Below are 19,941 nucleotides of genomic sequence, written 5' to 3'. Positions count from 1 at the left end.
ATTAATGAGTAATCCTGTCATATTGTCCATTACCAGGTCTGGAATGGTCTTTTCCCTGGTTGGCTTTGGAACAAACTGCTTTAATAATGTTCTAAAAACACTTTATGAACTCATTTTCCAACTACCCAACTCATTTATCTCCAACTGTCTGATTCTCACAATGACATTAGATTAAAGTTTCCTGTGATTGTGGAACATTTCTTACATACACCAGTTATTTCTCCTGGTACACTTTGCCATATGGTGTAACTACTGTTAGCAGACCTATAAACCACTCCCACAAGATTTTTTTTCTCTACTCAGGCTGATTCTAAATCTTGATATTTTATATTTAGGTCACCTTTCAGTACTGAATTAATAACATGCTTATTTAGTAGAGCTACCTCACCATTATTTCCTATTCTCCTCATGTTCCAATATATTGAATACCCTTCAATATTCAGATCTCAGCCTTGGTCATCTTACAACCATGTTTCTGTAATGCCTATCAGGTCACACACATGTATGTCTATGTGTGCTAACAATTCATCCCTTCTATTATTAATGCTTCATACATTCAGATGCAGGGACTTACAGCCTGCTGTCCTTTACTAAACCATTTTACCATCTTTGGCCTTACCTTCTGTGTATTCAGTATATATCCACAGCTTACCATTTATTTAAATAAGAACTCAGCCCAACTGTTGAGTTGGCCCCACTTAAGACCACACATTCTGGTACAGGGATAATTTTCAAACAATTTCTCGGCCTGAACTGAATTAAAATTCATTTGTAACACAGAGGGGCTGATGTCACAAAATGATTCAAATCGGGCCACCAGTATAAAATATTCTGAAAACTTATTCGGTGCCCAAGTCGATATCCCCGTTTATAGAGTTTTAGATTGTTATCCTATAGGTCACTTAACCTGATTCATTCTTTTCCTGAGGTACATCATTAATTTCCCAACATATTAGCAAATGAAAAGCCATCAGAAGAAAAACACAATGGAACTAGCAGGGTGGAAAGAATTTCAGCTTAAGGTTGGAATGCCACACTCTGTAATTTGGACCAACATAATAGATCCCTGGATTTGTCTTGCAGGAACTGTATCCCTGCAGCGATGTACATTTTACACTGAATGAAATTGAGCCTGCTGTTTCGAAGAAGCTCATTCATTTCATTTAAAAAAAAGCTTTTCACCAAACAATCGAGCCTGTTCAGGCTGTTGGTGTGACCTACAGCTTAGTTTGCTTCCACAAATGTCACAAACTTCAGATACATTATAAAATGAAAGCTCTCACTTTTCAAAAGACCTGTTTCACCACAGTCTAAAACGTCTGTTGGAAATCAAAGCTTCTGCAGAGAAGGATTTTCCTCGTTCAAGCTCTACAATAACATTACAGAAGCATCCAGTCCTTACACATAGCCTGCAGCCCAATGCACACATTTTCTAATGGTCCCTGCCAGCAGTAAACTTGGGCATGTGGGGAAGAGGGGGAGGTCAGAAGTGAGGCAGTCATCATGCCTGCCACATTTCTGCTCATAATTTGTTTCCTGACAATCACTTGCTGAAAGTAGTTCAGAGGTCAGGTTTAATGTAATGACAATGAATGGAGAGACCTGAGTGTGTGAACAATTTCCTGTCATTCACAATGAGGAATTCACAGATATTTATTATTATCATATTAAACAAAACTCTCCAGGTAATAGTGTGTATATTAATAGAATTTAGAAATCAAAAGAAAGCTGGGGCTATGAGTCGAATATTTTCACTTCTTTAAGCATGACATTTTTATTCTCGGCCTGCCAAACTGCTGTTTGGGTGAAAGTGGGAAGCATTCCGAATGGTTGTACATCTGGTGGATGGGGTCCTTGTGGTGCAGCGATAGTGTCCCTGTCTCTATCCCAGTCCTATCTATCCCAGATAACAAAGTGTAGATCTGGATGAACGCAGCAGGCCAAGCAGCATTTAGGAGCAGCAAAGCTGACGTTTCAGTCCTAGACACTTCATCAGAAATGGGGGAGGGGTAGAGAGGTCTGAAATAAATAGGGAGAGAGGGGGGAGGTGGATCAAAGATGGATAGAGGAGAAGATAGGTGGAGAGGAGACAGACAAGTTAAAGAGGCAGGGATGGAGCCAGTAGAGGTGAGTGTAGGTGGGGAGGTAGGGAGGGGATAGGTCAGTCCAGGGAGGATGGACAGGTCAAGGGGAGGGATGAGGTTAGTAGTAGGAAATGGAGGTGTGGCATGAGGTGGGAGGAGGGGATAGGTGAGAGGAAGAACAGGTTAGGGAGGCGGGGACGAGTTGGGCTGGTTTTGGGATGCGGTAGGGGGAGGGGAGATTTTGAAGCTTGTGAAATCCACATTGATACCATTGGGCTGCAGGATTCCCAAGTGGAATATGAGTTGCTGTTCCTGCAACCTTTGGGTGGCATCATTGTGGCACTGCAGGAGGCCCAGGATGGGCATGTCATCTGAGGAATGGTAGGGGGTGTTGAATGGTTCGCGACTGGGAAGTACAGTTGTTTATTGCGAACCGAGCGTAGGTATTCTGCAAAGCGGTCCCCGAACCTCCGCTTGGTTTCCCCAATGTAGAGGATGCCACAACGGGTACAGTGGATGCAGTATACCACACTGGCAGATGTGCAGGTGAACATCTGCTTGATGTGGAAAGTCTTCTTGGGGCCTGGGATGGGGCTGAGGGAGAAGGTATGGGGGCAGGTGTAGCACTTCCTGCGGTTGCAGGGAAAGTGCCAGGTGTGGTGGAGTTGGAGGGGAGTGTGGAGCAGACAAGGGAATCATACGACCATAAGGCATAGGAGTGGAAGTAAGGCCATTCGGCCCATCAAGTCCAGTCCGCCATTTAAATCATGGCTGATGGGCATTTCAACACCACTTCCCTGCACTCCCCTGTAGCCCTTGATTCCTTCTGGGATCAAGAATTTGTCAATCTCTGCCTTGAAGGCATCCAACGTCCCGGCCTCCACTGCACTCTGCAGCATTGAATTCCACAAGCATGGAGAGAGTGGTCCCTCTGGAAAGCAGACAAGGGTGGGGATGGAAACATGTCTTTGATGGTGGGATCTGATTGCAGATGGCGGAAGTGTCGGAGGATGATGCATTGGATCTGGAGATTGGTGGGGTGGTACTAGAGGACATGGGGGATTCTCTTTTGGTGGTTATTGCGGGGATGGGGTGTGAGGGATGAGTTGCAGGTAATGTGGGAGACACAGTCGAGTGCGTTTTCGACCACTGCGGGGGGGATGTTGTGGTCCTTGAAAAACGAGGGCATCTGAGATGTATGGGAGTGGAATGCCGCATCCTGGGAGCAGATGCAGCGGAGGCAAAGGAATTGGGAACAGGGGATGGCAGTTTTGCAGGAAGGTGGGTGGCCCAAATTTCCCAGACCTTTGTGGTGTCGGCCAATGTCTGGTGCATTTCCACTATAAATGTAAAATAGCTGAATCTGGGAACCACTCGGTCACTGAATATTAATAGTCGGCTACAAGGCACATGATGTTGCTAGGAGAACTCAGTAAAGCCATTGATATTGAAATAAGACCCATTTAAATGACACTCTGCAATGACTGGCCTGACGACAGCTAGCTATGTTGACTGCTTGAAAGACAAATGAGCATCTGAAGAGTAAGCCTGCTCCATGGTAGTTAATGGGAGTTCCTTTCAAAATCAGGGATAGGGGCCACCTGGAGATAGGGTGGCCAGAGCACGCCTACTTCTCTTGACCCCCAAGGAAATGCAAAAGAAAATATATGATGTTGCCTTTATTTCAGCCTTTTTTTCTGTCAGGAATCGGCTGTTGGCAAGTTATTCCATGCAGGTGAAGCTGATCAGCAAGGTCCTTCATTTAGTTTAGACACATGGGTCCGTTGAATGAAGTGACACCAGCATGTTGATATCAATTTATTGTAGCTGTTATTGTGAAAAATGTATTTATTACAGCTTCAATTGAAAGTCAAAAAAATGTGTGAAATTGCCATGGCAAAGACTTGCATGGTGGCACATATTTGATTTGTGGCACAGTCAGTTTGTGCAGCTGCCTAGATTGTTCATTGTTTGAGCAGCTTTTCTCAACAGATTGCAACTGATGATCCCCCTCCCAGCCAAGACAACTGAAATGGGTTACATTTAATGCCCTGCAACAACGAGTTTGGAGACGGAGATGAGAAATTTAATCAAGCTGTGGGTGAAGACTTCACTGCTTAAAGATGCTTCCTAGTTCTGTCCCTTCTGTGCCCTCCACTCCATATCAAAATTCCCTCACCTTTAACCTGGGTTTCTGACCCTGCACCTCTGCCATGTTGATCGCCAGCAGCTGCCACTACTGCTCTGACTGCGCTGGGGAGTGGCTAGCCTTTGATCAGCCAGCAGCTCCTGTTCGGGGACATGATGATTTCTGCCTCATGTATTGACCTACTATATCGGCTAAAAATCCTAGCCGCAAGCAGTCTTGACCACCTCATCCACCATTACAAATCATCCCTACTAATGGTGAACTGGGAAAATTCGCCCATGTTGCAATCCCCTTCCAAGATTCTCTAGACTGTACAAGGTGCAGGAATTACTCATTCCTTACTATGGACTATGAAGTGTCCACGCTATTTTTCTGTATGCAATGCTGCCTTTCTTGAGGACAGTGGGGGTTCGGGGTGTGAGGACAGACCCCCTTTATTTCTGCTAGGTTTACAATCTGCTACTGTGTGTGCACTAAAAGGCTTGAGTAACTGACGTCTGAATCAAGAGAGCAATGCACAATGTCCATGTAGAGACATCCTGGCCTCCTTGTCGGGAGTTTCAATGTCACAATGCTTGTAGCATAATAGTCACATTACCAAGGAACTGCTTTGTTCCTAATATTGCCCATTTGAACTGTCCTCAGCAGATCCACACACACAAACTATGATTGTCTCTGTGGCTGCTGCACTAAATGCTGCTATGTAAATGCTTGATCCACATGACCAGGGCCAACATCAAACTCCAGTTCCACAGAAGATGGAATACCATGCAGACGAGAGGAGGTAGTGGCTGTATACTGCATCCAGAAGTGGTGGTCAGAACACTATGCCATGATGTCCAGTGACCAACAACAGAGCATCTTCTTCTTGTGGGGTCACTGACAGCTACACAATGTCACTTCCACATCAGGTTTCCATGCAGGTCATGGCTGGGGATTTAATCATGATTAAACAGAAAAAGATCACTGCTTAGTCCTTGGAATCTCTGCTCCAGCTAATGGAGGACACACCGAGGCTGTGCAATGTACAATGACGATCTGTGAAAGCTCAGCATTGTACCGAGATAGAGCGTGAGGAAGTTCTGCAGAAGGAACAGCCCCTTCAGCATCCTCCAGCACAGGTTCTTATACAGGCTGAAAATCTTAACTTTCATTTGTCTCCCGGGTCTCAAAATCTGCATTTTAGCAAGCTGCTGTAAATAGGAATATTTGTGCTGAGAGAAAATGTTTAGTCCTGAATGAATCTTGCAAATATAACAATGCCACACGTGATTCATTGCTTGGATAATGCAATGAAGTGGATAGACATTGAGATGTTGTTTCTGTTAGCTGGGAATCCAAAGCATTGGGGCACAGTTAAGATAAGAGATTTTTTTTAGGACTGATATAAAGAGAAATATCTTCACTCAAAGTGGCGAATACTTAGAATTGTCTCCCTCAGAAAAGTGCTCCAGTGTCGAATATATTTTAGTTTGAGTTTGATTTATTATTGTCTCAAAGAACATAGAACATAGAGAACATAGAACATAGAACAGTACAGCACAGAACAGGCCCTTCAGTCCACGATGTTGTGCCGACCATTGATCCTCATGTATGCACCCTCAAATTTCTGTGACCATATGCATGTCCAGCAGTCTCTTAAATGTCCCCAATGACCTTGCATCCACAACTGCTGCTGGCAACGCATTCCATGTTCTCACAAATCTCTGTGTAAAGAACCCGCCTCTGACATCCCCTCTATGCTTTCCTCCAACCAGCTTAAAACTATGACCCCTCGGGTTAGCCATTTCTGCCCTGGGAAATAGTCTCTGGCTATCAACTCTATCTATGCCTCTCATTATCTTGTATACCTCAATTAGGTCCCCACTCCTCCTCCTTTTCTCCAATGAAAAGAGTCCAAGCTCAGTCAACCTCCCTTCATAAGATAAGCCCTCCAGTTCAGGCAGCATCCTGGTAAACCTCCTCTGAACCCTCTCCAAAGCATCCACATCTTTCCTATAATAGGGCGACCAGAACTGGACGCAGTATTCCAAGTGCGGTCTAACCAAAGTTTTTTTTTGAGCTGCAACAAGATCTCACGACTCTTAAACTCAATCCCCCTGTTAATGAAAGCCAAAACACCATATGCTTTCTGAACAACCCTGTCCACTTGGGTGGCCATTTTAAGGGATCTATGTATCTGCACGCCAAGATCCCTCTGTTCCTCCACACTGCCAAGAATCCTCTCCTTAATCCTGTACTCAGCTTTCAAATTCGACCTTCCAAAATGCATCACCTCGCATTTATCCAGTTTGAACTCCATCTGCCACCTCTCAGCCCATCTCTGCATCCTGTCAATGTTCCGCTGCAGCCTACAACAGCCGTCTATACTGTCAACGACACCTCCAACCTTCGTGTCGTCTACAAACTTGCTGACCCATCCTTCAATCCCCTCATCCAAGTCATTAATAAAAATTACAAACAGTAGAGGCCCAAGGACAGAGCCCTGTGGAACACCACTCACCACTGACTTCCAGGCAGAATATTTTCCTTCCACTACCACTTGCTGTCTTCTGTTGGCCAGCCAATTCTGTATCCAAGCAGCCAAGTTCCCCTGTATCCCATTCCTCCTGACCTTCTGAATGAGCCTACCATGGGGAACCTTATCAAATGCCTTGCTGAAGTCCATATACACCATATCCACAGCTCGACCCTCATCAACTTTTCTAGTCACATCCTCAAAGAACTCAATAAGGATTGTGAGGGATGACCTGCCCCTCACAAAGCCGTGTTGACTGCATTTAATCAAGCCATGGTCTTCCAGATGGTCATAAATCCTATCCCTCAGAATACTTTCTAAAACCTTGCAGACGACAGACATGAGACTTACTCGCCTGTAATTGCCACGGATTTCCCTATTTCCTTTCCTGAAGAGAGGAATTACATTTGCCTCTCTCCAGTCCTCAGGTACGACTCCAGTGGAGAGCGAGGATGCAAAGATCTTCGCAAGTGGCGAAGCAATTGCATTTCTCGTTTCCCAAAGCAGCCGAGGACAAAACTGATCTGGGCCTAGCGACTTGTCAATCTTAATGTTTGACAAAATTTTCAGCACATCAGCTTCCTCTATCTCTATCCATTCCAGCATGCACACCTGGTCTTCAAAGTTTTCATTCGCTACAAAATTCGTTTCTTTCGTAAAGACAGAAGCAAAAAAAACTCATTTAGGGCTTCCCCACCTCCTCAGACTCCACACACAAGTTCCCTATGCTATCCCTGATCGGCCCTACTCTTTCTTTGACCATTCTCTTATTCCTCACATAAGTGTAAAATGCCTTTGTGTTCTCCCTAATCCGTTCTGCCAAGCCTTTCTCGTGCCCCCTCCTGGCTCTCCTCAGACCATTTTTGAGCTCTTTCCTCGCCTGCCTGTAATCCTCTCTAGCTGAACTTGACCCTAGCTTCCTCCACCTTATGTAAGCTACCTTCTTCCTTTTGACGAGAAGCTCCACCACTCTCGTCATCCAGGGTTCCTTTATCTTACCCCTTCTTGCCTGTTTCAGAGGAACATATTTATTCATCACTCGCAACAACTGTTCCTTAAACAGTCTCCACATGTCTATAGTGCCTTTACCATGGAACAATTGCTCCCAGTCCATGCTTCCTAACTCATGTCTAATCGCATCATAGTTTCCTCTTCCCCAATTAAATATCCTCCCATTTTGCCTAATCCTCTCCTTCTCCATAGCTATGTAGAATGTGAGGCAGTTATGGTCACTATCACCAAAATGCTCTCCCACCACAAGATCTGATACCTGCCCCGGCTCGTTTCCAAGCACCAAGTCTAGAATGGCCTCTCCCCTCGTCGGCCTGTCAACGTACTGAGTTAGGAAACCCTCCTGAAAACACCTTACAAAAACAGCTCCATTCAAATCTTCTGCTCGACGGAGGTTCCAATCAATATTGGGAAAGTTAAAGTCACCCATTACAACAACCCTACTGCGTCCGCACTTTTCCAAAATCTGCTGACCTATGCTTTCTTCAATCTCCCTGCTGCTATTGGGGGGCCTGTAGTAAACCCCTAACGAGGTGACTGCTCCCTTGCTGTTCCTAATTTCCACCCATACTGACTCAGTAGGCAGATCTCCCTCGACAAAGGAAGCTTCTGTAGCTGTGATACCCTCTCTGATTAGTAGTGCTACACCCCCTCCTCTTTTTCCCCCCGTCCCTGTTCTTTTTAAATGCTCTAAACCCTGGAACATCCAGCAACCATTCCTGCCCCTGAGAAACCCATGTCTCTGTTATGGCCACAACATCATAGCACCAGGTACTGATCCATGCTCTAAGTTCATCACTTTTATTCCTGATACTCCTTGCTTTAAAGCAAACACACTTTAACTGATCCCTTGGTTCCTTCCCAGGAAAATCCTTCCCACTAGCTGGTCTACCTCTTGCTATTGCCTCACCTGCATCAATTCTCACCTCCGGTATACAGCTCAGGTTCCCACCCCCTGCCATACTAGTTTAAACCCTCTCAAACTACTCGAGCAAACCTTCCACCCAGGACATTGGTTCCCTTCCAGTTCAGATGCAACCCGTCCTTCTTGTACAGGTCCCACCTTCCCCAGAAGGCATCCCAATTATCTACATATCTGAAGCCCTCCCTCCTACACCAGCTGTGCAGCCACGTGTTAAGCTGCGCCCGCTCCCTGTTCCTCGCCTCGCTATCTCGCGGCACCAGTAGTAAACTAGAGAACACTACTCTGTTCGTCCTGCTTTGCAGCTTCCATCCTAACTCCCTGAAATCACTTTTTATATCCTCAATCCTTTTTCTGGCTATATCATTAGTGCCAATATGTAACACGATTTCTGGCTGTTCGCCCTCCCCTTTTAGAACCTTATACACCCGATCGGATACGTACCAGACCCTGGCACCAGGGAGGCAACATACCTTCCGGGAATCCCGATCCTGACCACAAAATCTCCTGTCAATTCCCCTAACTATCGAGCCCCCTACCACGAGTACTTTTCTATTCTGCCCCCTTCCCTTCTTTGCCACAGTGTCAGGCTCAGTGCCGGAGAACTGACTACTATGCCTTTCTTCTGGTAGGTCATGTACTGACTTACAGTGAAAAGTGTAGAATGAATGTAATTCAGGTTGAGACAGATAAGTTTCAGATCCCTCAGGGATTCAAGTAATATGGTGAATGAGTGGAGAGAGATAATGGGAACTGTTATCTCGGATTCTCCAGCATCTACAAAGTGTGGAGCTGGATGAACATAGCGGGCCAAGCAGCATCTTAGGAGCACAAAAGCTGATGTTTCGGGCCTAGACCAGGATGAAGGGTCTAGGTCCGAAACTCCAGCTTTTGTGCTCCTAAGATGCTGCTTGGCCTGCTGTGTTCATCCAGCTCCACACTTTGTTACCTTGGAGGATGAGTGAACTGTGGATTTGAGTAACAATCATTACTCAGAATCATATTGAATAGTGGGGCTAAATGATTTTTTCATCCTGTCTGTTTTGTCCTTCTGTGCTACATAGGAGTAGCTTGAGGAGTTTGAATGACTAAGTGCCAAGTTGTCTGAAGGTGTTCATGCACTTGCTTCTTTTTTTATTATGCATTCACAGGATGAGGGCATCACTGGCTTGGCTATCCTTAATTGCCCAGGGGGAAGTTTAAAAGTCTACCACATTGCTGTGGGTCAGGAGTCACATGTAGGCCAGACCACGAAAGGATAGTAGTTTCCATCCATAAAGGACATTATTGAACCAGATGGGTTTTTCCAATATTCAGCAATGGATTCATGATCATCATTGTAATTTCCACACAGACTTTTCATCCTGCTATTTAATTGTTGAAACAATGTAGTGTCCTGTTTACCTTGAAATGTATCAATAAATTAAGTAATTAGACCTTTGATGGAAATTTCAAAGAATAAAATCTTCAACATATCTCATTTTTCAAAATATTAGATGTATTATAATTTCATATTTTTCACTATCAAAAATGCTTATTTTGTCTTTCTGTGGGGAAAGTGAGACAATTTATTTCGAAATTGTTACTGGCTTTGGAGAGAGGTGCCCAGCTGACTCTCTGTGTTGTTGGTGATTGCTAATGCACTCAGCTTAATTGTAACAACAATTTCCTCATGACTTTGAATTGCTAATACATAGTTTGTAGTTTTCAATTAACTTACGAGCGCATCACAAGGACCGATAAGTTCAAACTGATAAAAGGCAAATCTAATACCGGTGCCAGGAAGTTTTTCAAGTGGATAAAGGCGTGAAAAGAACAATCTGTAAGTTTGCAGATGACACAAATGTAACTGTGAGTGTAAGATCATGAATAAAACAAATATCAGAGAGATTTAAGTGGAATGGAGGAATGTATCTGGCAGTAGCCCTTTTAATCTAGACATGCATTGGGCTAGGTTAAGTCAAACTATGTATACACCATCCAAAATTGTATAGTAAAAATAATATTCAGTAAAAACATCTGGAGGTGACAGCACATGAGCTTTTGTAAGAGCATGATAAGTGCAAAAAGACTGTAAGTGAATAATGCTGTGATATAATCCTAGGATGTGAAACATGTTGCTGATATTTCAACCATGGGGTTTAATGGCAGACATTTGGATGGGAGAATAAAACAGATCATAGTAAAACCACTGCCATTACACACCCTTCCCAAAAGACTCCAAATAAAATCTGCCCAAACTGAAATTGTACATGCCATTCACTATCATATCCTCATATAAAGCATCATATTTTCACCTCTTCCCTTTATGGTGGACATCAAGCTCCTGGAAGGGGTTCAGAGAAGAACACTAAAGGCTACCTGCTTTAGGGGCCTAAGAAGCAAATCAGTCTTAGAAGACTCTCCTCTCCACCTGTCTTCTTTTCTCTCCGTCTTCGGTCCACCTCCCTCTCTCTCCCTATTTATTCCAGAACTCTCTCCGATGAAGGGTCTCGGCCTGAAATGTCAGCTTTTGTGCTCCTGAGCTGCTGCTTGGCCTGCTGTGTTCATCCAGCTTCACACTTTGTTATCTCAGTCTTAGAAGGTAGGGCTTTGAGAAGCACAGACAGTGAGTGCTCTCTTCCCAGATGACTACTGCTTGCACCTTGTGGTATTTCTCCGGGCTATTTGAGGTACTTTGCAACCACCAATCTTCCTCCCATCTTTCCTTGGCGTGAGCTTAACTAGAGATTCATAATAGAGTATACACCATCATAAACTATCTACAAAAGAGTCACTGTCCTCAAGAAATAAGAGGCCTGGTTGCATGCTAGCAAGAGATATAATTATATTTGATCAGGCACTTTTACTGGGACCTAAAGGGAGCTGGTATGGATAGAACTGCTCTCTCTGAAAGCTAGTTTAAAACACCTTGTCTTGGATAATGTGATGTCTCTATAAAAGAGTCGAGCAAATGTATCATGAACATTAACTAGATTAGAACGGTCATGCTATGCTGCATCTTCCTCCATGCTCATTTTCCAACTGTTAAAATTTTATACAATCTATATTACTATATTACATTTAGCTCTGCCCCATCTCTTCAAAGTCACTGTCTTTATAAAGATTGTCTGAACATTTCATATTTTTCTCAGAATGTACCCTCTTCAAACTTGGAAAAATGGGAGGTATTTTGTTTGACCAGTTGTAGCCTTGGTTCTGATTTCTGCTGGAGCTGCTTTTATCTTTTCAATATCCCCTTCAGAAAATGTTGATCTTTGTCTTATTTGTGGGACCCTTAACATTCTAATCTTTCCTTCCTAGTAGATGGCAGCCCTGATGAAATAAATACTTTCTTCCATTAACTATCCCAGATATTTGGATCAAGGGATAGTTTTCTAATTGAAAATGGAGTCTCTTTTTGCCAGTATCCTGAATGGACAGTTCCTTCTTCTTGGCTGTGTCCTGGATCTGTGGGTGTTCAACTGACTCCCTTGGAGTCATATGCAACTTATCTCAAGTTGTTGAGCAGTCCAGATGCCTTCATTATCCATTATGGTTATGTGACTAGCAAAAAGGAATTTTTCACACTCACAGATGTGTTAATGAAAAGTTGTTTGATCAGGCAGTACTATTTGGCATTGACTGTTCTGTTAAATCAATTTGTTTACTGACTGTTCTGAAGATGTCACATTCCACAGGGGGACCTCAGAAATGTTCACCTTTTTCCACAACCAAGGATTCCCCACTACCATGGTTAACAGGGCCCTTAGTCATGTTCAACACATTTCCGCTCCTGCCCTCTACCCTTTCCTTGCCTTCTTCAACAGCAGTAGTGTACCCCTGGCCCTCACATTCCATAAGACCGTAAGACATTGAAGTGGAAGTAAGGCCATACGGCCCATCAAGTCCACTCCACCATTTAAATCATGGTTGATGGGCATTTCAACTCCACTTCCCTATAAGACCATAAGACATAGGAGTGGAAGTAAGGCCATTCGACCCATCCACCCACCACCATTCCACCAGCATCCACACCCAAAGGATCTTTAGCCCCCCACCAGCAGGATGTCACCACATATTCCCCTCTCCTACTTTGTCAGCAATCCACAAGGGCTGTTCCTTCCCTGGCCCACTTCCAAAACCACATAGCAACCCATGGCACCTTTCCATGCAATTGTAGAAGGTGCAAAACCATCCTGTTTATTTCCTCCTCCCTCCCAAAGGCCCCAAACACATCTTGGGCTACCACTCTGTGGAACACCTATATTTTGTCTATGAAGTGACCCTGAGCTTCCAGTTGCTTGCCACTTTAACATATCACCATATTCCCTGGCCAACATTTGTCTCAGGCTTGCTATAATACTGCAGCAGGACTCAACTTAAGCTGGAGGAACAACACCCAATCTTCCACTTGGGGATATGACAGCCCTCGGGACTTAACATCTAGTCTAATAATTTTAGAGCATGATCACCTCCTTCCATGTTGATTTCCCATCTCCACACTCCAGGCCTTGTCACTGAAATAGTTTGCTTTCAGCACATTTTCACCATTCATTGTCACCACTGTATCTTACCCAGCTTCACTACTTCCATGGCTTGCTAACAACAATCCCTCTGTCTACCTAATATATTTCCTCTCTCTCCTTTTTTCTCTCTCTCCTCCCACCTGGCCTCTGACTCCACAAATCTGCGCATTCTTTTCCTTCCCCACTTCCCTTTCTTCAACATATAGACTTCTTTTTCCAAGTTGCTAACAGTTCTGAAGAAGAGTCACTGAACTCAAAACACTAACTCTGTTTTCTGCCTACAAATGCTGCTAGATCTGCAGAGTTTCTGAAGCAATTTTTTGTTTTTGTATGTTTAAGATTGGAAATATATTGCCCGTTCCTTCACTGTCGCTGGGTCAAAATCCTGGAATTTCCTCCCTAATAGCATTGTGGGTCATCCCACAGCAGGAGGAGTGCAGTGGTTCAAGAAGGCAGCTCACTGCCACCTTCTCAAGGGCAAATAGAGATGGGCAAGAAATGCTGGCCAGCCAGCGACACCCACATCTCACAAATGAATTGAAAAAAAACATTTAGCCTGCTCCAAGCTCAGATCATAGTCCCAGTGTAGCTTGACTGACTATAGTCAGATTTTCTAATGAGGAGCAGCAATGGTTTCACATTCACCATGGGATTAGCTTTTCATTCGAGATTTATGAATATTTTAAATTTCATGATTGGCAATAGTGGGATTTGAAGCCAGATTGAATTTTACTTTTCGTTTTGGCTAAGTGCTGGTTGTGTTGAGGTTTTGTGGAGTGGTTTTGATCATGAGGCATAGCAGGTTTTCTCACCATATTGCATCAAACTCACTTCATTAGCTGCCTACACCACCCCATGGCATCCTTCTTGCCTGATTCTAGACTCAATTTACTGCACATCGTTCCAAAACAACTCAGAACACCTGAATTCACTGGCGTCCCTTAATGATAGAATGGTCAGTAAGGAGCTATCCTGCATGGGTTCCTGACATTTGTTCCTACACAAGGCAGTCGAGACAAATTTGGCAGCAGCCCTGCAGGCAAGAACCTTGAAGTCCTGGTGGGGAGGTGGGTGTGGAGGTGGGACATCCTGTTCTCTAAGGACCAGCAGAGGGGGATGTGCCACACCTCCAGATCATGCCAGCCAGATCTGAGGTTGCCATCGTAGAATTATTACAATGCAGAAGGAGGCCATTCTGCCCATCATGTCTGCAGTGACTCCATTATCTAGTCTGGCTGTATTATCCAGTGGCCATTTCCAGCCTTTTCCACATATCCCTGCACATCATTACTATCGAAACACCATCTAACTCTGGCTTGAATGCTTTAATTGAACTTGCTTCCAGCATGTTTCCAGGCAGTGCACTCCATACAATAACTATTGGCTGTGTGAAAACAAATTCTCACATCGCCTTTGCCTCATTTGCACATGTCTTTAAAGTTGTGTCCTCTTGATTTTGTTTCTTTTACAAGCCGAAGTTTCTCACAGCTGGAAGCATTACAGTAAATCATTTCTCATACCCAGGCCAGTGCGGTGTCAGGCATCTTGAAGAATATCCAGTACCAAGGGGAAAAGGGTAATGGTCTTCTCCACTCTGACATAGTAATTGCCACCGCCTTCTCTCTGATACCTCACTCTATCTCTGCTTCTGCACCCACTTCCCACAAAGACTCATGTTCTTCCACTCTCACTGTTACCTGCAGCAGCTTCCTTGACTCGCTCTCACATGCCCAAAGTCCCGACACTGCTCACCTGCATGCTATCTGTGCTGCCTGCTCACTTGTTTGGGACACTTCCCGACCTGTGCCAAAAGCAACAGTTGTACTACTCACTTTCATCTCCTTTAATATCTGGCTCTGTCTCATTTGAGGAGAACAGCCCCCAGTAAGGCAGAGAAAATCAAGATGTGTGTAGGCTGCCCAAAATTCAGCTTCTTATCCCTAATGTCAAAAGCATTCTGAGTTTGACTGCCCTGAGCATACCCAAGCCCCTGGACTGGTATTGGAGGTTGCCCTCAACTTACTGTGCCGGGAGCCCCTGAGCAAAGGCTATCAACTTCACTTGACTGATGCCTGTTAACAACCATGGCAAGCTCCATCTCCTTAAGTCTGCATTAAATGGCAGAAAAATACAGAAACACTGTGAGCATGGTATCTCTGGCTGAGCAGGCAAAGTATATAGAGGTAGGGTGAGACAGTGCAAGGCACTGATGCTGTGAGCAGCCAGGTAAGCTCAGAGTAAATGAGTGCTATAATAGCAAGCTAACAGGTCAGAGATGCAGCTTAGTCCAGAGCTGGGTGCGGATCCCTGACTCCATGGTGTCTTTCCTGCAGCATTATAACGATAGTTACCAGTGCCTCCTGAGTTGCAACACTGAAGGACAAAAGTGTCCTGAAAGTGGATCAGAGAGATGCCATAAGGGTTCTTTGAGGCTAGTACAGTCCAGTCAGGAGTAATAAATGCAAATAATTGGTGCAAATAATTGCAAGAAATTGGTGGAAATACCCAGCAGGTCTGGCAGCATCTGTCGAGAGAAAGTAGAGTCCAAGACCACAGATGTTGCTGAGTCACCTGAGATTTTCCAGCAATTTTTGTTTTTGTTTCTGATTTCCAGCATCCACATAGTTCTTTTTTTTCAATAAAATGCTACTGCAATTTTCCTGTTTCAACTGTGTGTTTCAGCGGTACAGTGTTGAGTTGGACCCTACAGACCAAAGAAACCCCATGTTTCATTGTCCAAATCTGAGTTCAAACATTTTGAAGTGGTCCATATTATTTTTGTGAATTTAAATATTCTGTTAGCTGCACATTATTTTGCTAGCTACATGCTATGTTCCTTTTGCACATTTGCAAATGTTGGTGCCAATATTTACTGTGGCAAAGCACATGAGAGAACTTGTTTAAAAAAATAACTAAATACATTTTTCTCTCAAAAACTTATTTGACCTTAATTTCCAGAGAAACTTTTCAATTCTATCATCCAATTTGAATGACAGATTTCTTTGAAGAATTCAGCTTCTAACCATCAGTTACTTGTATTCCTGATAACATTAACATGAAATCTTAAAGGTACCTTGCTTATTATACCTGCATTATTGAATAACATCATGAAAATATATGAATGTATGTTGTATACAGCCATACTAACACAACATTAAGATGAATGAATCATGAGAATCCTTTATTACCAAAACAAATTACAAATAAATAGCACTGACAGCAGAGAAGCCAAGTAAATGCTGAATGAAACAATTAACTTTACAGTGTTCATCCTATCTCACTTCTGGCTTCACTGCTTCTGAGTTACCAATTTAATGAAAAACCTCATTTATACTAGCATCTAACTCTATTAGATACGAAATGAAAATGTTCTTATGTGAACCCATAACAGAATGTCACAGTGGAGCTGTAAAGAAACATAACTATTGAAAAAGGAATACAGAAATGTTCAGTGCAGCTGAAAACTGATAAAAGCCATGGGAATCCATAGAACATTAGCAAAGAAGCAGGTCACAACTGAAAGCACACTGTAGGACAATAGTTGCTAATTTTCTCTACTCACACCATTTAAAGAGAAAGGTAATATGAAACCGTTTTTTTCCACTAGCAATTGCAATTATGAAATTGCAGCAAAGCAAACCAGCTATGAGTAGCTATGTCTTATCATCAATGTTGGGAAATGCTACTTCAAGCTGTGTTCCATCCTAAATCTCTCCAAAAAACAAATAAAATTTCCAATAGAAATTTTGCAAACTTTGAAGTATGAATTTGACAGTATGTAATCAATTTTGGGAACCAAGTTGAAAAATAGTCAATTGATCAATATGTGACTACATTAACGCAGCTTGCACAATTGTGTGAAATTGTGCAACTAAAAAATGATCTAAACAAAAGCAGGATTATAATCAATATATGAGATCCTACAGTGAGAGTACGTTTAATAACTGGGGCAGGAGCATACTTTCAGGAAAGGAATCAACATGTGCAGAAACATTGACTTTGTAAATCAGCAACGAGAGTATATTCATGGTGGTACAGACCAGGTCTTACATTATGCTGATAGACATTCCAGGCCAAAGGAGCAGAAAGATCATGGACAAAGGGCAAGATTAAAATGCTATGGAGGACATTTCAGAAAGGAAAAGGAGATATGTTCAGCATCAAGAAAGCAGTTTCTCACTGAAAGAGGCAAAATAATATTTAATACAAATGTTTGTCTAGCCAAAAACACAACAAGCAAGACGGATACCCAACAGAGATATCAGCTGAAGAGTCTGACAAATCACTGAATACCATAAAGTCACCATAGCCCAGAGGACCATAAGGCTGCTCCCTTATTAGAGAGAGATCCGAGGGCTATGTTGTCCCAGCGTCTTGGATGTGTGCTCCTGAGCACACAGTGTCCTTGCTGCAGCATGACAACGAAAGTTGCTGATGCTGCCTAAGGTGCAGCATTTAAGTTGCTGTATGTGGACCAAAGATATACCTTGAGGATTCTTAAAGATGTGCATATCTCTGTGCTCATGGGTGCATGTGGTCAATGCCAATGAAGCGTGCCTTGAGATGTTAGTGCCTGATTTCCAACATTGATATCCTCTAGAGCAAGTGGTGAGCTGAAGTCACCAGGTTCCGGCTTGACTTGCATATTGAGAATTCTCGTCATCTAGCTTATTAATTGCATTTGATAAGATGGGAAGCTGAATACTAATGAGACAAGTTGTGGAATTAAAAAGTTTTTTAACCAGTTTTGTCTTAGTTGGCCACTCCTTGCTGCCCAGTGAGAAACCTGTCAAAACAAGAAAAGATGGTCCAGGATGCTCCTGATGTTGAGTTAGGCCTTTCAGAATTCTTCCACAATTCTGTCACAAACCTCACCACAGCTCATGTCATTCTGACCCCTATATGATCTTGCCCTATGTGTGGAATGCATGTGCAGTGACAGTTGAAAGTAACAAACTGCTTATGCATGAGATCAGTTACGTGCATAGTCTTTACCTCACAGTATAAATGAGAATGATTGCAATATTTTACATATGAAAAGGGTATGTTTGGGATCGAAATGGAACGTTGCACTAATACACCTCCTGGTTTGGCATTGTCATAAAGTGCTCACTGCAAATATCCATTCTTGGGTAAATTTCCCCATATTTGGGAAGGTGCAAAGTAATTCACCCAGTTTGTAAAGCATATTCCATGATTCCATTGATTCCTGTCAAACACTAGGTATTTATACATGTGGAATTATTTGAAAGTATTTAATCTGGACTTCATTTGAAACAGAATAGTAAGCACACAGATTTTAGAGAAGTATGAAAAATACTGGTAAGTGGTTTTAATGCTGAGCTAAAGTGATCCTTTGGCGAAGGATCCAATATTTATAAGATGTAATTGCTGTTTTAAGGTCATACCCAGATTGTTTTCTTGAGTACAGCTGTGCTACTTACTCCCATGCTGATATGAATATCACTCTATTTAATGTTTAATTCTTTGAAAGAGAGACTTGTTAGTTGGGAAACATCACAAAAAAAACAAACAAAATAAGTCCAAAAAGTACTTCAGCTTCTTAAAGCTCTGTGTCTGCCCAAACCTCGCCGTTGTAGTTTTCAATTAAGAGCCTGATTGACATTGCAGTCTTTGCAATTATATCTCATTGCCCGCCTCGACTTGTGTCACAGGCTTCAAAACGCTGCCATTAGGCTCAAATGTGCAGTAGAAGCCTCTACATTTGAGAAAACAGTCACTCAGCTGTGATTTTCCATGATTTGTCCAATTGTAGTTTGAGAAACGTTTCTTAATCTGGTTAAGGATTGCAGTTCAGCTTTCAGAACTGCTGCAGAGACCTTCCAGCTTGGGAGGAGTAGAAACTAACCTTTTTAGCAAAATGAGAGAGAGGGCACCCAGGGTGGGGAAGCTGCCTATGCACATTATTAACTTTAAACTGGAAAAAAATCAATTGAGCAGCCTCAAGTCATCATTATGGAAGTGTTTCCACATGGTAGCCTGAGTCTGCAGTTGACAGCAAACAGGTGGAGTAAGCCTCAATAACCTGACATGACATAGAACAGAATCCCCCTCATCCTCACATACCACCCCGCCAACCTCCAGATCCAACGCATCATCCTCCGACACTTCCGCCATCTGCAATCCGACCCCACCACCAAAGACATTTTGCCCTCCCCACCCTTACCTGCTTTCCGGAGGGACCACTCTCTCCATGACTCCCTTGTCCGCTCCACACTCCGCTCCACACCACACCCAGCACTTTCCCCTGCAACCGCAGGAAGTGCTACAACTGCCCCCACACCTCCTTCCTCACCCCCATCCCAGGCCCCAAGAAGACGTTTGCATCAAACAGATGTTCACCTGCACATCTGCTGATGTGGTATACCGCATCTGCTGTTCCAGATGTGGCCTCCTCTACACCGGGGAAACCAAACGGAGGCTTGGAGACCACTTTGCAGGACACCTGTGCTTGGTTCGCAATAAACAACTGCACCTCCCAGTTGTGAACCATTTCAACTCCCCCTCCCAATCCTCAGACAACATGTCCATCATGGGCCTCCTGCAGTGCCACAATGATGCTACCCAAAGGTTGCAGGAACAGCAACTCATATTCCACTTGGGAACCCTGCAGCCTAATGGTATCAATGTGGACTTCGCAAGCTTCAAAATCTCCCCTCCCCCTACCGCATCTCAAAACCAGTCCAGCTCATCCCCACCTCCCTAACCTATTCTTCCTCTCACTTATC

General features: G+C 43.5%; 1 protein-coding gene across 4 annotated transcripts in view; it reads left to right on the top strand.

Moving 5' to 3' along the window:
• gabbr2 (gamma-aminobutyric acid (GABA) B receptor, 2) overlaps positions 1–19,941 on the top strand; it is a 935,143-nt gene that overhangs the window by 634,546 nt on the left and 280,656 nt on the right. The window lies entirely within an intron of this gene.

Source organism: Stegostoma tigrinum, chromosome 2 (genome assembly GCF_030684315.1).
Source record: "Stegostoma tigrinum isolate sSteTig4 chromosome 2, sSteTig4.hap1, whole genome shotgun sequence".
NCBI lineage: Eukaryota > Metazoa > Chordata > Chondrichthyes > Orectolobiformes > Stegostomatidae > Stegostoma > Stegostoma tigrinum.
This window is presented reverse-complemented; position numbering and strand designations above follow the sequence as displayed.